Raw genomic sequence first — 15476 nt, 5'->3', positions numbered from 1 at the left:
CCACCGCAGCCTCGACCTGCTGGGCTCCGGTGATCCTTCCACCTCAGCCTTCCAAGTAGCCGGAATTACAGGCATGTGCTACCACGCCCGGCTGATTTTTTGATTTATTGTAGAGATAAGGTCTTGCTGCCCAGGCGGGTCTTGAACCCGCGGGCTCAGGCAATCCACTCACCTCAGCCTCCCAAAGGCACGGGATTACAGGCTGAGGCACCGAGCCCGGCTTGCTTTTGTTTTTCAAAGCTCCTTCTCTAAGTATCTGTGGTTTGGCATGGGGTTGACACTATTTATTCATAATGACTCTAATATAGTTTTGGGAGATGATCCTATACCCAGTTTAAGGCCAGGGATAAGCCTGGTTAGTTCTCCTCAAAAAAGGCTGAATCTATACCCTAATCAGCTCCCACATGCCCAGGATACTATGCATCTACCCTAATCACCCCAGGGCCAGACCACAGACAAGGGGGCAAGACATTCACATTAGCCAGTCAACAGGAAGCCCTCTTGAACGGCCGCTTCTATCTCCAGCTTGTGGTTCTGCTTCCCCTGTCTTGCCTCCTGTGTAGCCATGCCTGGCAGCTTTCTCTCTTTTGGAGTTATAAGTAATAAAGAGTTCTGCCTTTCATCTCTCTGAGTTTCATTGTGTTGTGTCTCACCCTCAAAAGAATCTTTAAATCTTACACAATACCACTTTGCAGTTTAAATTTGTCTCTAACCTTTTTAGTTGAACTATGGTATAATTGGAAAAGCTTTGGCTGGGAAGACAGGTGGCTGGGCTGGTTCTACAATAGGCTTTGCATGGTCCTATAGAGGCTTATTTAACTTCTCTGGATATCAGCTCCCTCACCTATAAAACGAGCATTCATTCTAAAAGCAGTGGTTCCTGTTCTGGTTTGGAATTCCATAATTTTGTGGTATAAATCAGTGGTACCAAAATATGAGTACCCGAGGACAAACTGAAAGAGGATTATTCAACTGGAAGGCAGTGTCTGTATTCCATAAACAAGAATCTTTCAGTTTGGTTTACCCACATATGTCATGATAACATGATAAAAGATATCATGAAGAAATTATTTTGTCAAAATGATTTTAAAGGCTCGACGTGGCGGCTCACGTCTATAATCCCAGCACTTTGAGAGACTGAGGTGAGAGGACTGCTTGAGCCCAGGAGTTCAAGACCAGACTGGGCAACATAGTGAGACCTTGTCTCTACAAAAAAAAAATTTAAAAATTAGCTGGGCATGGTGGTGCATGCCTGTAGCCTCAGCTACTTGGGAGGCTGAAGTGGAAGGATCACCTGGGCTTTAAAACTCAAGGTTGCAGAGAGCTATGATCGTGCCACTGCATTCCAGTCTGGGTGACTGAGTAAGATTCAAACTCAGTATATATATATAGATTGCAACAAGCACACAAAACTAGACACCAACTGATAAAGCAGTAAAGGTCAAGTGCCTATCTGTGTTGCTTGGTAGGCCCTTAGGAGAGCACCAGAAGCTTGCTCGTTCCTGGGCTCTGAAAGCCTTTCTTCCAGAATATGAACTATGAATTCTGAGACTGTGAAAGTTCCTTTGAGAATAGATGTTTTTTACACACACACCTCCTCTCTCTCTCTCCCTCTCCCGTTTTTGGCTAGGAACTTCGGAAGCTGCTGAAGCTGCAGATTTTGGTGTCATTGACTGGCCTTCCCCTTGGTTTGGCAGTTGATAAGTCCTTGAGGAGAGGTGTCTGAAACTCTGACAGAGAGCCAGAAAATAGAGCTTCTGTGAATGGCAGCCCCTGGATGCCTGATTTTTCTGAGAGATAGGCTCTTGATCAGCAAGCAGGGGCTTAATGATTTATGCATTTATGCCCCACTCCAGATAAAGTTAGGCTACAGCCTGAAGTGTGCAGCGTGCATAGCAGGAAAAGCTATGACTGCACTTTGTTTATCGGTGATAAATTCTACAAAAAGAAAAAGAGACAAGTTATTAAATAGCTTGTATTTGAAATGGTTTCCAAATTTTAGCAACCTAGGGATAATATTTATAGAATAGGGAGTCTTAAAACACTGAGGAGGGTCTCACCCACTTCCTACCAGGCTTTCTCTTTGCTAAGGATCGAGGCCAGGGTATTATGTAGTATCTGTATTTTAGAACCAAAGTGGATGAAAAATAGTATTGCTAAAGTTTGGGAGAGACATAAGAGGTTTCTTAACTTCTCACCACCCCTTATTAGTCAAATTATTGTGTTTAAATAACCCAAATAAGAGATGGGTTCAAGATCCCTCCTTGGGATTGCAAACAGAATTAAGAGTCTAGGTTATAACTTCCAGCAACTCTAGAGTGCCAGGGAATTCTGCTGGTTTTGTGACTAGACTCATTGCAGATTCTGGCAAATATTTTCTCCTCCAAGTCTACACCAATTCTACCTATCCTTGAAGGCTCAGAACAGGTGAAAACCCTATCTCCTTCGACAGAACTTTCTCCAACAGAGCAGGCCTTGATGCCCTACCAGCTGCCCTGAGATCCTTTTACCATTTCTGTGTGTTCTCTTGGCTTGCATGTGCTCTTCCCTCTGACCAGGCATCCGGAACTTTCTTCAGAGGACTTGCTCACGCTACTGCAGCTACTTTGCCTACATGTTCAGAGAGCCCCACAGAGAGCAAGAATCCCTGGGATCTCAATTCCTACCCCCGAGATGTCCCTGGTCAATGGGTGACAGGTGCAGCAGTTTGGAAGCTCATTTCCTCTGACTCAGGATAGTCTCTGAGGTGTTAACTTACCTTGCAAGTTTCCTGTGGAAGATCAGGCTGAACCAATGCTTTGTGAAACATTGAGCTGTTACCCTGGCTTGGCTTCTTCCCCTCTCTTGTCCCATTTCCCCCATTCCCTTGGCAGTTTAAGAGCACATTCACAATGCAAATCCTATCCCAAGGACTGCTTCTGGGGAACTTGACCTAAAGCACAACTTTTCTTTGGATTCTAATAGCAATTGCTAATTAGCTGACCACTAGTAATAGGCTGCGCCATAGTACTGGCTTCCTTTTCCCTTCCACGAGATTGGGATCTCTCTGATGGTGGCTGGAATCCCATCTAATGTTAATTGTTTTTACTTTGATCTCTCATCTATTTTTTTTTTAAAGTTGTGAGGTACAAGTCAGGATTACGTATATAAGTGGTTTATGTACAGGTGAAATTTGACCTCCCACTGGCCCTCACATCTCCTGGTTTAGGATCAGGTGCTGTTAGTGACGTCATGTCCCTCATCTATTTCCAAAAAATGTGTTTGGGAGCTTTACAATAAATGAGTAGGTAGGATAAAATACAAATTGGTAGGCAGAAGAGGAAGTACAGAACCAACAAATAAAAGGAGGGTGAAAGAAAAAACAACAATTCCAGACTGAGGAGAACAAGCAAAATAATAAACAGAGATGGAAACATGATTTCCTAGATAGTTTTTAATGTTTGGTACCATGAAGTTGTTTTAGTTATCTATCGTTGTATAACAAATTACCCCCAAATTTAGCAGCTTGAGACAGCAAATATTTATGATCTCATACAGTTTCTGAAGGGCAGAGAATGGGGAGAGGCTGACCTGGGTGCTCTGGCTCATGGTCTCTTGTAAGGTCATAGTCAAGTTGCTGACAACAGCTGCAGTCATGTCAAGGCTAGCCTGGGGCTGGAGAATCCATTTCCAGGCTCATTCATGTGGTTGCTGGCAGACCTCAGTTCCTCACTGGCTGAAATCCAGAGGCCTCCCTTCCCTCCACATGACCCCCTCTACAGGTTGCCTGAATGTGTTGGCTTCCCCCAGAGTGACTGATCTGAGAGAAAGCCAAGACTGAAGCCTACTTAACCTATTCTGGGAAAAGATAAACCCGCACTTCTGCTGTAAGTTATTAGTCTCACAGACCAACCCCAGTAAAATGTGGGAATTCACACATGCTGTGTGAATGCCAGGAGGTGGTGATCCCCGGGGCCATCTTGGAGGAGGAGGATGGCAGTAGTATATTACATATATTCATTTCTTTTGAAAGCTGTGTCCTTTTTTTTAATGCTCTATGTATTTGTTATATAAAGGGTTTTCAACAGATATTTATGGTTATTCAAAATCTACTAGTCTTCCAGGTTGCTTTCTTCACAAACAAACAAAAACAGTAGATCAGCTACAAGTACTGAAGACAAAGCCCCATGAACTGATACTGCAGTGGGTGCTAATTTGGGTACTTTCAATTCAATCTTCTTTCAAAAAAGGTGTCATAGCTATGTCATCTCCTCTATGTTTCTAATGCTAATACTCTGAAGCAAGTACTTAGATTCCCGCAGCACTTTTCCTTTGTCTAGATCTTTTCATCCTGTAGCTCACTTTCATCACGTCACTATTGTTTAATGACTCATCACTAATTGAATCAAGTCCAATCTTCTTGACTTTTCAAAAGCAGAATCCATCTCTTCACGTCTCTATTCCATTACTTCCATCAGGAGTCCTTCACTGCAACTGGAAGTGTTCTCATTGTCTCCCAAACATCCCATGCCAATGTTTAACTCTTAACTTGTTCATGTTGCTGTTTCCCTTTCTGGGAATCTCCTATTTTATTATTTGGTGTCTTCAAGTCCTTGTTGAGTCAGCCTTCCCAGTATTTTCTTATCTTCGCCACCTCTGCCTTAGTTCAAGCCCTCTGTATCTTTAGGTGGATTATCATCTTAACTGTTATTTCAATTTCTATGTTCTTTCTGCTTCAATCCTTCCTCCATATTGTTCCATTGTTGTTTTGACATGCCACATGGATTGTATCATTCTGCTTAAAACCAAACACTTTGAGGGCTTAGCACTTAGTAGGTACTCATTAATTATTAATTCCATAAGTAAAAGTCCAGGTAGAGTCCCATTCCACATTTCCATGAAGTCTTCCTGTAAATATGCCTCTCTCATTAATCTTTGTCTCTTTTGAAGTCCTGGGATATTTAGTTTCTGAAGCACTTATTTTGATGTTCTATAATGTGCTTTCTCCTGCTATCAATTACCTCTTCTCTTAGCTTTCATTTAATTAGTTATTCATTTATTCAACACCTGTCTTGATAACCTACTATATACCACAGACCATGCTAGGTTTGGGGGGTTACAATGATTAGCAGATACGATTTCTGCTTTCATGAACCTTAGAGTCTAGTAGCAAACAGAGACAGTAATTAAATAATAACACCCAGAGTATAATTACAGATTGAGCAAAGTGTTCTGCAGGAAGGACGTGTGGTTGTATGAAGACATATAGCAAAGGAAACTGCCCTAGACTGATACTTCAGATGCTCCTATGTGAAGGTGAGCTTCAGACTCAGATCTGAACAATGAGTAGAAACCGCACAACATTAAAAGAAGTGGGGGGAAGAGTTAGGGTAAAATGAAGTGTTGGAAGCAATGCAGTGACAGGCACAATAACCCTGTGGTTATTATAAATAAAGATTTAAAAGAAGGTCAAGGTGATCAGATCCAGGAAGAGAAAAAGGCACTAATGGGAAAATTTGGTGAAATCGGAACGATGTACATAGTTTAGTTACTAAGTAACGCACTAATGTTGGTTTCTAAGTTTTGACAAACATATCACAGTAATGGAAGATGATCACATTAGGGGAAACTGAAACTGGGTGAGGGGTGTACGGGAACTCTCTGCCATCTCTGCAACTTTTCTGTAAATCTAAAATTATTCCAAATTCAAAACTTATTAAAAATAAGGTCAGAACGAAAGAAACTCAGTGCATAAGAGAAGACTGATACAAGACAAGGCTGAAGGTTAAGACCAGTTCAAGGTTTCAGGGGCTTTAAATACCATCTTAAGACGGTTGATTTTCGTCTTGCGGTAGGGTGCGATGGTTTTAAATAGTGAATGACACCGCAGATCTGCATTTGAGAACATCACTAGGCTGGGGGCAATGTGAAGAGTATAGGGGGAGGGGGCGGTGGCAGGGGAGGCCAGGTCGGGCAGTTTCCAGGACAGAAGTGATTTATGGTTGGGACAGACTCTTTTTAGCAAGATATATGTCTGTGGATAACATTTCCCTTTTATCTCACTTTAGTATCTATCAGAAATTTTTGCGCATAATATCTACATAATACATATTCTTTGAATACATGAAGGAGGAGACAAATGGACAAATTAATGAAAAAGGATTGGGTGAGGGTCAGTAGTCCCTGAAGTCGGCAGCCCCTTGACTGTACTGTGGTGGCCCTGTTCTTACTCTAGGGCCAGGACTGATGACTTCAGGCAGAACCACAGACTGCCTTACGGTTGTCTCCTCGCTTTCAAGGACGCTTATTCAGAAGCGAGTGATTCCTTGTCTTCGTTTTGGAATGCCCAGTACTTGCACGGAGGTTCAAGGCGGGAGCACTGGGTGGAAAAACAGAGGCTCAAGAGACATTATGAAATAAAACGTGAAAGTGTTCAGTACTGGGACGTGGAAAAAGCAAGTAGAAGTGTGGTGAGGCACCATGCCCTCTTCTTTAGAACAAATTACTTCTGCATATCCTTTTTATTTTGCCCTTTGACCCTAAAAGTAACCTTGGCTTCTTTAGAAGTGTCTGCTCTTAGAGGTTCTTCAACTCCTGGGGGAACGTGTTCTAGCTTCCCGATGGATAAAAGATGCCTGGAGAAGGGCTGCCAAGTGGATCTGCTCAGGGACAGTTCTAAGAGTTTTGTTTGCTTAGTTCAGTTGGGATCCAGCAGCTTGGGTTGTGACAGGTCTGTGTTTTCTGCAAACGTGTCTCATTTGAAAAGACAATGCTGATCTTTTAAGAACTATCTCCTGGGTTAATTAGTGTGAAGATCAGGCTCAGTCTTCTGGGTTGCTTTCCACCTAGAGGAAGAAGACTGTAAGAATGATTAACATCCCAAGATTATTGCAGCCAGGCACCCCTAAGATCCCAGTTTCTCTCGTAGAATCTTTGTTCTAACATTTGTGCTCAGTGTTTAGACAGGACTATGGCTACCCATGTTTGTTTTCTAACACATGACCAATTTTAGCCAATGGAGTTTATATCATGGATCTCAGAGGTTAATCTTTTCCCTTTCTTGTCTCCTCTGCTTCCCAGACATGCATTCATTTGACTGGCAGCCTGGAAAATTGAAAAATGCCACAGGGGTTATTAAGGTGGAAATCGTTTCTGCTCTTTGAAGCTCTGCAAGCTGGTTATTGCTGCACCTATAATATCCAGGCATCAAAATAGCACGCATTGTTCTTAGCTTGCCTGACACAGGCCCATATCAGCTGTAACACCCAGATAGAATGAAGGGGTCTCAAGATGTCATTTCTCCACTAGAAATATATCCCTTCAGTCGATTAAAACAGAGTCCCTGAAGTTATTAGAATGTATTCTGTGTCTTTGTGCACACACGTTTGATTTACTTTTGTTCTTATTAAAAGGGTAAGCCTAGAGAAAAGGAGAAGAGAGAATCTTCCATAATCCATATTTTAATAATTGCCTGAGTGCACATTTATTCCACTGAGGATCCTGTTTCTGTAACTATTTACTTGGCTCTTTTGCGAAATGTGTATTACTTACCTGGCCTGCTGGACCATGACCCAGCTTCTGGCCTGCCATGTAATCCTGCACAGGGCTCCCTCTGAGCCATGATGGCGTGTTGAGTCTGTCTGTAGTATGGAGATATTATTTTAACGAATCTCTTTCACAATAAATGGCTCCACAGCGTATAAATGGCACTGAGCTGTTATGATGTTAATATATAAATACTAAGAAAACTGGTGGGGAAACGTGACTGTGTAATTGAGATAGACTATTTTCCGTTGTTAATAAGTTCTTCATTAATTTTTTTCCTCCAGAAAAAATGTTGAGGGAGTTTAATTCACATTAAAACTTATAAACATGTATTAAATAAAGTTACTTCACACCCACCTCAGTGGAGAAACAATAGCACTTCTCATCTGGAAAACTGCTATGCAGCATTTAAACAAGACAAAGAGAAAAGCAAAACACCCCAAAGCCAGAGCACCCCATGGTAACACAGAAACTTCAGAGACTTTTTGGGGGAATTTGTTTGTTTCTATTTAGCTTTAGGGCAATAGTCATTTTTACCATGCTGCTGCAGGCAAAAGATTCAATATTAGCATTAATGCCTGCTTTTGATAAAGAATGGGGCGATGGAAAATAATCTACAATAACAAAACCCTGATTATGAATATGAACTCAAATTCATGTCCTTCTGCAACCATTCCACACATGTGGTTGGCCTAGTGTATTGGTATATCAGTCAGGGTCCTGGCAGGAAACAGAATTCATTCCAGATGGTTCAGATAAGACTCTAATAAAAGAAGTACTTACAGGGATGTGGGCTGAAATCAAACAGGAAGGCGCGGAGGATGGCGAGGTGCTCTTCCAGGGGCTGAGAACAGGAAGCTGCTGCCTGGGGCAGAGAGGCCACATGAAGGAAGTAATAGGCCCTGGGACCCTGCTGCTATTGTCGTGGGTGGACACAGCTACACCAGAGATGTGACAGGAAAGTGGTATGTGTCGGGGAGAGGTATCTGATCTTGTCCTCCTGCCGCCCATCTCCTACTGTACCTCCGTCGGCCATCCACCCAGAAGGCAGGCAGCTGTGGGCATCTCCTGAGCACCAAAGTAGGACTGAGCACCAAATGTAGAGGGGAGAAGGGGTGCAAAGGTAGAAAATATACAGTACAGCAGGTTTTAAGGTCACTGAAGAATTATCATTAGTGTCTTAATAGCTAAATTATTACTAAGGGATTATACTTTTACCTCTCATGAGAAAGAAGCTAGAAGTTGCATATTTTATTTCCAGGAGGTAAGGACTTCAAAATGACTATTGGCAGGTTTTTCTTCTTGCTTGGTAAGCTATTCAAAATGTACCGAGTCGTCTAACACTTCTTTACGAAACTGTAGGTTCCTAAAGATTTTTCACAGGCAGTACTTCACTGAACCCTAACGAAAGCCTTAAGAGGGAGGTATTATGCTATTTATTTTATGGACAAGGACGCTGAGGCTCAGAGTCTAAAATGACGTTCTCAATATCCTAAGTCATAACTTGCAGCATCAAGATGCAAACCTTGGTCTCTTAACTCCAGACCCTAGGTTCTCATGTAACACCATTCTGCCTTTTTTTTAAATCCCCAAATAAGAATGTTATAAACTTTTGATAGTAGATATGCTAAAAGAAGAACAGAACCATCTCTCTTCTGCAGAAAACTGTGCTTGCAGGAGAACTAGAGCCTTTGTGTCAGGTTAGCTCAGTTCCAGGAAGCAAAGGACAATCCAAAGCCTCAAGTGTGGCGGAATGAAATAATACAGAAAGAGGTGCAAGGAGACTTGGGCACAGAGACCCATACTCCAAGGAAATGGCAAGGATAAGGAGAAGTCCTTTATGAGTTGCATGCCCTCCTGAGAGTGACTGGAAAGAGAACATTAAGGATGCAAAACGAATCTTCTCGGAATTAAGCAGAAGGCTGCTGTGTTTCTCAAAGTATTGTCCATGGACCACTTGTGTCAGAATCACCTGGGTGGTTTATTTAACAGATCAGTCCTGGCTCCCCCTCAGTAATTTAACTGTGACTTACAGGCAGAATCTGTATGAGAAGAACTCTGCAGTTCGGCATTTGGACGTGTTCTCTCCGTTAGATCCCTGTTCTCCCCTGGAACCCCGCCACATGCACACACAGAGGTTGAGAGCTGCTGACAGAGATCAAATTTGGGCAGCTTGACTAAAAAGAGCTCTGTAACAGAGCTGTAAATATTTGGTCACAGCTCAGGTTTCTGGCATGGCTGAACATAAGCCATCTGACTTCCAATCTATCATCCCAATTTCTGTTTCTTCACTTCAATCATACCTTTTGAATAATCTTTCAAAAATGTATTTTCTAATTTTATGCTTTAATAAACAAAGTGTATTAAACACAAATTGACTTTTTAGATTCTTACAGTACCTTGGGTTAAATATTTTAAACACCAATTATGGTAAACATTAAAGAAGTGGATGTAGTAAATTGTGAAATTGGGTTAAAATGGGTGAATGCTAAGACTGATTTTCCAGAGGAATCCCTGCTACCAGCCTGTGTGCTTGTTATTTAATCATCTTCATAGAGGTAGTGTGAAGTATGGGACAACGTACGACTGTAAGGTGAGATAATCTGGCTGCCTTTTTTTCAAAATTAATTAATGACAGCAAATAAAGTCATCTGAAAGATGTTTTTCTAATCAACACTGAAAGCTTCTTTCCTGTTTTTATCATTATCCTCTTGCAGCATTCAAAACATGGTGCAATGTTTAGGCATCAAAAAACAGTATCTCATTGCAACTTCCTGTCAGTTTGCTGTAAGACTTCAGTTTCTGATGCCAGATATTTGGGATCATGTTTATGGCATGGAACAGAATGTTGATTTTTATTGTTTTCACTGAAGGTTATGTTGGTCATTTAAAGCTTTATTCTTTATAGAGTATGAGGTCTCTAGCTTCCTACTCTATCACAACTTTTTTTCTAGTTAGAATCCCATAATCTGAGTCATCATTTGAACAAATGGCCTTTCAAGAACTGTTGACTGAGTTTTGAAACAAAGACTTGTTGGTTCAGTAATTTAATTGTGACTCTACAGGCCATATGTACAAATTGGCTTTGCTGATTTTACAGAGAGGCACAGAAACTTTGTAATTAGTAATCTTAGGCTGAATCTGAGCTAATTGTGGAATTTTCCTTTGTTTATTGATTCTAAACTGTGAAAATATTGTTTTTATCTCAATGAAGGTGGAATTATTGATTAACCACACACACACACACACACACACACACACACACACACACACACAGGTTGATTTCCCCCCAATTAACAGTTATTGTTTAGGCTGGATCTATAAACTTTGTGTTGTTTTTCCATTAATAACCATGGGTTTGAGCTGATCTGTCTACACTAGCAAGTAGCCCCTCTTAAATTAATATCTGCAGTTTTGATTTGACTGGCCTGAGTTGAAGCTATAATCTATAGTTATGGAACTCAATCAAAATTGACACTTTGTTCTGGAATTAACTCAAGAGTATGACCTCTTTTGCAACCTGCTCCATACCAGAGTTCATTGGTATTAACCTAATGGCTATTTTAAAAATTAAAGTCCTTATCTTTAGGGATTTTTCTAGAAAATCCAGCAATTACTTTTTCAAATATCCATTATTTCTTCAGGGACATATTTTATAAGAAACAGAAGAAAATATAAGCATTATATATTTTGGTATAAAGATAACACAGTGCAATCTCTGTAGTAATTTCCTGTAAGTTCTTATCAAAGCAATTTAAGGCAAACAATTGGAAAGTGAAAATGAAATGTGATCACCCTTTTTGGAGAAGTATGTTCACATGTCAAATAATCAGTTTTATTAAATTTTCCCCTCAGACTTGGCTAGGTGTTTTGTTTACCTGTAGTGTCACCTGCATGTACCCTAGAAAACTCTTTATAAAAACGGAGAGAACTTAATAGGTATTACTTATTGAACTAGGCCATTGTGTTTAAGATAGCAATTTTCTAGGAGCTGATTTTGACTTGGGTATTATTAATTTTTGAACTGGTATGAAAAAATTCTTCAGTTAGTCTTTAGAGGTTGAATTACACATATACGTGATTGTATGTTGTTTCTCACATTCAGTTTTCTTTGCCTTCTCTTATGCTATTACTGGAAAACAAATGTTTATTATAAATTATATTTCAGTTGGGCACGGTAACTCATGCCTGTAAACAGCACTTTGGGAGGCCAAGGCAGAAGGATTGCTTGAGTCCAGGAGCTCAAGACCAGCCTAAGCAACATAGTAAGATTTTTATCTCTACAAAAAAATTGAAAAAATTAGCCAGGCATGGTGACACACAATTTTAGTTTTAGCTACTTGAGAAGCTGAGGTGGAAGGATTACCTGAGCCCAGGAGGTGGAGGATGCCATGAGCTGCAATCATTGTGACTATGCCACTGCACTCCAGCCTGGGGCACAGAGTGAGACTTTGACTCAAAACAAAAAAAAAGTTTCTTTAATATTGACTAAGTGAGAACAGCCTGGGCAACTTGACGAGACCTCATCTCTACAATAAATCAAAAAATTAGCTGGGCATGATAGCGTGCATCCGTAGTTCCAGCTACTTGGAAAGGCGAAGGCAGAAGGATCATCTGAGCCAGCAGGTTGATGCTGGGGTGACCATGAGTGTGCCACTGCATTTCAACCTGGGTGACTGAGTGAGACACCACCTCAAAAAAAAAAAAAAAAAAAAAAAAGAAGAAAGAAAGAAAGAAAGAAAAAAATATTGACTAAGTGAATGGGATTGAATTACTTCTTTTCTGAATTTTTGCCTAAAATATGAAATTCTACAAATATCAATTCTGCAGAATCTGTTTAAAAATAGGAGCAACTAGGGTACAATATTTCATGACTTAACACTAACGATTTCATACTGAAAGAAAGCTGGGAAAACAGGGATGATTGAAAGACTCCAAATGCATCATGTCTAAAAAACCCAAAAGACAAGCAAAAGCTGTAAAAACTTCTTGTCATATTCATTTCTTCTATCTGTACAGTAAGGGCACTGTAAGCCTTTTGATTTCTTTCAAAACTCTTGGCTAGAAGTGTGTTTTCAAACTATTAGAAATTTTTCTATTTTGTAAATAGAGAGTATATATGAATTTGGTCATGTCCTGAAACTAAATGAAATTAGTCAGTCCAAGACTTCCCCCCCAAAGTTATCTTTGCTTGCACGATTGCACAAACAACAATCAAGAGCTGCTACCTCTCATCCTTTTAGTTGACAGTCACTGCTGTTTTCCTTCTTCTGTTTACCATTTGAAATTTTGGCATTTTTTTCCTCCTATAATGATACGAAACAGAAAAGCTGGACGTGACAAGACACTGAAACTATTTATATAACTCTCCTTGTAGTTTAAAACATACACAGGTCTCTGCATTCTACAGTCGTGGCTTTCAATTGAGAGTGATTTTACTGCCTCCCCCTCCACCTCCTGGGAGATTTGGGAATGTCTGGGGATGTTTTTGATTGTCATGACTTGGGGGCTGGAGGGGCTGCTAGCATTCAGAGGGTAGATGCTAGGGACGAGGCAAAATGTCTACAAAACCCTGGACAGCTCCCACCACAAAGAATTATCTGGCACAAAAGGTCAGTCTCTGTTCTAAAACAACCCTTTCCTCTTGACTCTTCTACCCATTTTCAATCTGACTTATCTCTGACTTTCCACTGCCAAATGTTGGCCACTTTTCCACCCATTTTCCAGTTATCATTGGCAATTCTGTCCATTCCACCACTGGGAGTAGCACAGCCTTGTGGAATGCAAAGGACTTAAAAATATTTATCTAAATCACATCTTTAATTATGGGGCGTTTAACTCTTCTAGTATATATTTTTCTCCTGGCATTCTTTATGCCTCTCTTACCACTGCATGTTTATGTTCCTTTGTGTCTCCTTTCCATCATTCCATTCTCTAAGCAGTTCTGGTCTATGTCATCCCCTCTCTAACTCATTCCCTAAGTGTTCAGACACTCCTGACTCTATTCTTAACCTGTGTTCTTTATAAGGTAGCCTGAGTGCCAGGTTGCCTTGCTATGGACAGGCAGAGGCCTGGGAACTGACTCTGTTTCCTTTATCTCACTTTGGGGTCATATTGGAAGACCCCTGTCCTGGGCCATGCAGCACCATCATGTGCTGCTAATACAGGGTTCACATCGTGAATGCAGGCTCTTCTGCACAGACCACCAGCCGCATGTCAGGCATTGCTGGGATGCTTCTTCCACATGGTCTCTGCTGGGTAGACGTTACTAACCCTACCACACATAGTAGAAAAAGAAGGCCCAGTCACGCATCCGAGGGCTCTGGCTAACCATGTGTAGAACTTGCAGCTGTACCTAGGATTGTTTAACTTAAAACTCCTCTTTCCACTGAATGATGTTGCCTCTGAGTGCTGCAAATAGTTGGGGATGTGTCAACACACCACAGTTTGTCCTAGAGCCTGGTGACGGTGACTGTCCCCTTGAAGGGCTTTCAGATGACCAGAATGGCTTGAATAAAATGGACCTGCCATTCTGAAAGCTGGAAAATATTCATTGTATATTCTCTTTTTCATGTGTGGCCAGAAAAGAGTTGGTTTCATTCAGATATTCAACTTCTGATATAATTCAGCAGTTGTGCTGGTTGCTGGAGTCCTCGGCCTGTCACTTAGAATTCTAGAGTCGGGGCGCCCTGGCTCTGCAGTCTGACTGGCTTGGTCTGCTATCATATAGTTCTTCTGTGACATGCTCCTTAGTCATCTAGCCCTCAGACTGTTTACCTTTCAGATCAGGATAGGGACACTTCAAATCACAGTGCTGCTAGGAGGCTTGGAAGATCCCATGCACAAAGGCTCCATGACCCAGAATAAGTAGAGATTAAAATCCCCTTTATTTCCCCTCATTCAGGGCAAAGGGGACATGGTACCAGGGAATCCAGCAGGGTGTGCCAGTGAATGAATAAAACGTCCACAAACAAGACACAGTGCCTTGGCGCTATATGAAACAGATGTCACTTGTTTGATAACAGACTAGAGAAGAGATAGGGTGAGATGTGGAACATCGGTGGGAGATTCTTCAAGTAGATATGGTCTCTTCTTGTAACCCGTTTTTGTAGTTTTGCTCTGGTGAAGGTGGTTTCTATTTCCCTGCTTAACCTGTGTCAGGGAATTCCTGTGTGCAACATGACAAGTGACTGCCACTGCCAAGTCCTGTTTCAGAGATGGCTGTTCTGTCACCGGTGGAGATTTTCTAGTGCATAAAAGTTTATTGGAAGGGTGAAAGTTTATTGGAAGGGTGCAGATGCTTTTGTAAATAAGATATTCTAGATGTTATTTCTACCCACCATTTTCTTTGTGTGTGGGCGTGTATGCGCGCACACGTGCGGTCACATGCTTTGGAAAATCTTTCAATACACCGTCCAGAGAGTTTCAGTTCCTCCAGCTAGTATCATCACCTGTATTTTCTCACATTCATCCATCTGAGTGTGGTAGACTCAGCCCCTCAGCAGACTCAGTTTCTCCAACCTCTTTCTGCTAATCATTCTGGTGACTGGAAAAACACACACTCACCTTATTGGACTCCCTGTGTGGCTACGAGAAATAGTTCTGGCCAATGAGTTACAAGTAGAAGGGAGAGTGGGGCTCTAGAAAACTTTCCCCTTTCCTAATAAAAGAGGCTCATTTCCTCCTTCATTCCCTCCTTTGTTCTCTCCCCTCCTTTCTTTTTTGTTTTGCTCTTTTTTTTAAAACCTTGAACAAAGCTATGATAACCTGCAGCAGCTATCTTGTGATCAAGAAGGAAGCTGGGAAAACCACAGAAATTTCAGGTCTTTTGAGATTGTAGAACTGATTTCTGTGACTGATCTCCAGACTTCTTGTTATGTGGGATGTAGACAGACTGCTTGCTTTGAATTGTTGTCGATCACATTTTTCTATTACTCATAGCTAACTACATT

The sequence above is a fragment of the Carlito syrichta genome, unplaced genomic scaffold (genome assembly GCF_000164805.1).
Source record: "Carlito syrichta isolate Samal-C Ts95f unplaced genomic scaffold, Tarsius_syrichta-2.0.1 Scaffold286989, whole genome shotgun sequence".
NCBI classification, from domain to species: domain Eukaryota; kingdom Metazoa; phylum Chordata; class Mammalia; order Primates; family Tarsiidae; genus Carlito; species Carlito syrichta.
Note: the sequence above shows the minus strand (reverse complement) of the source record.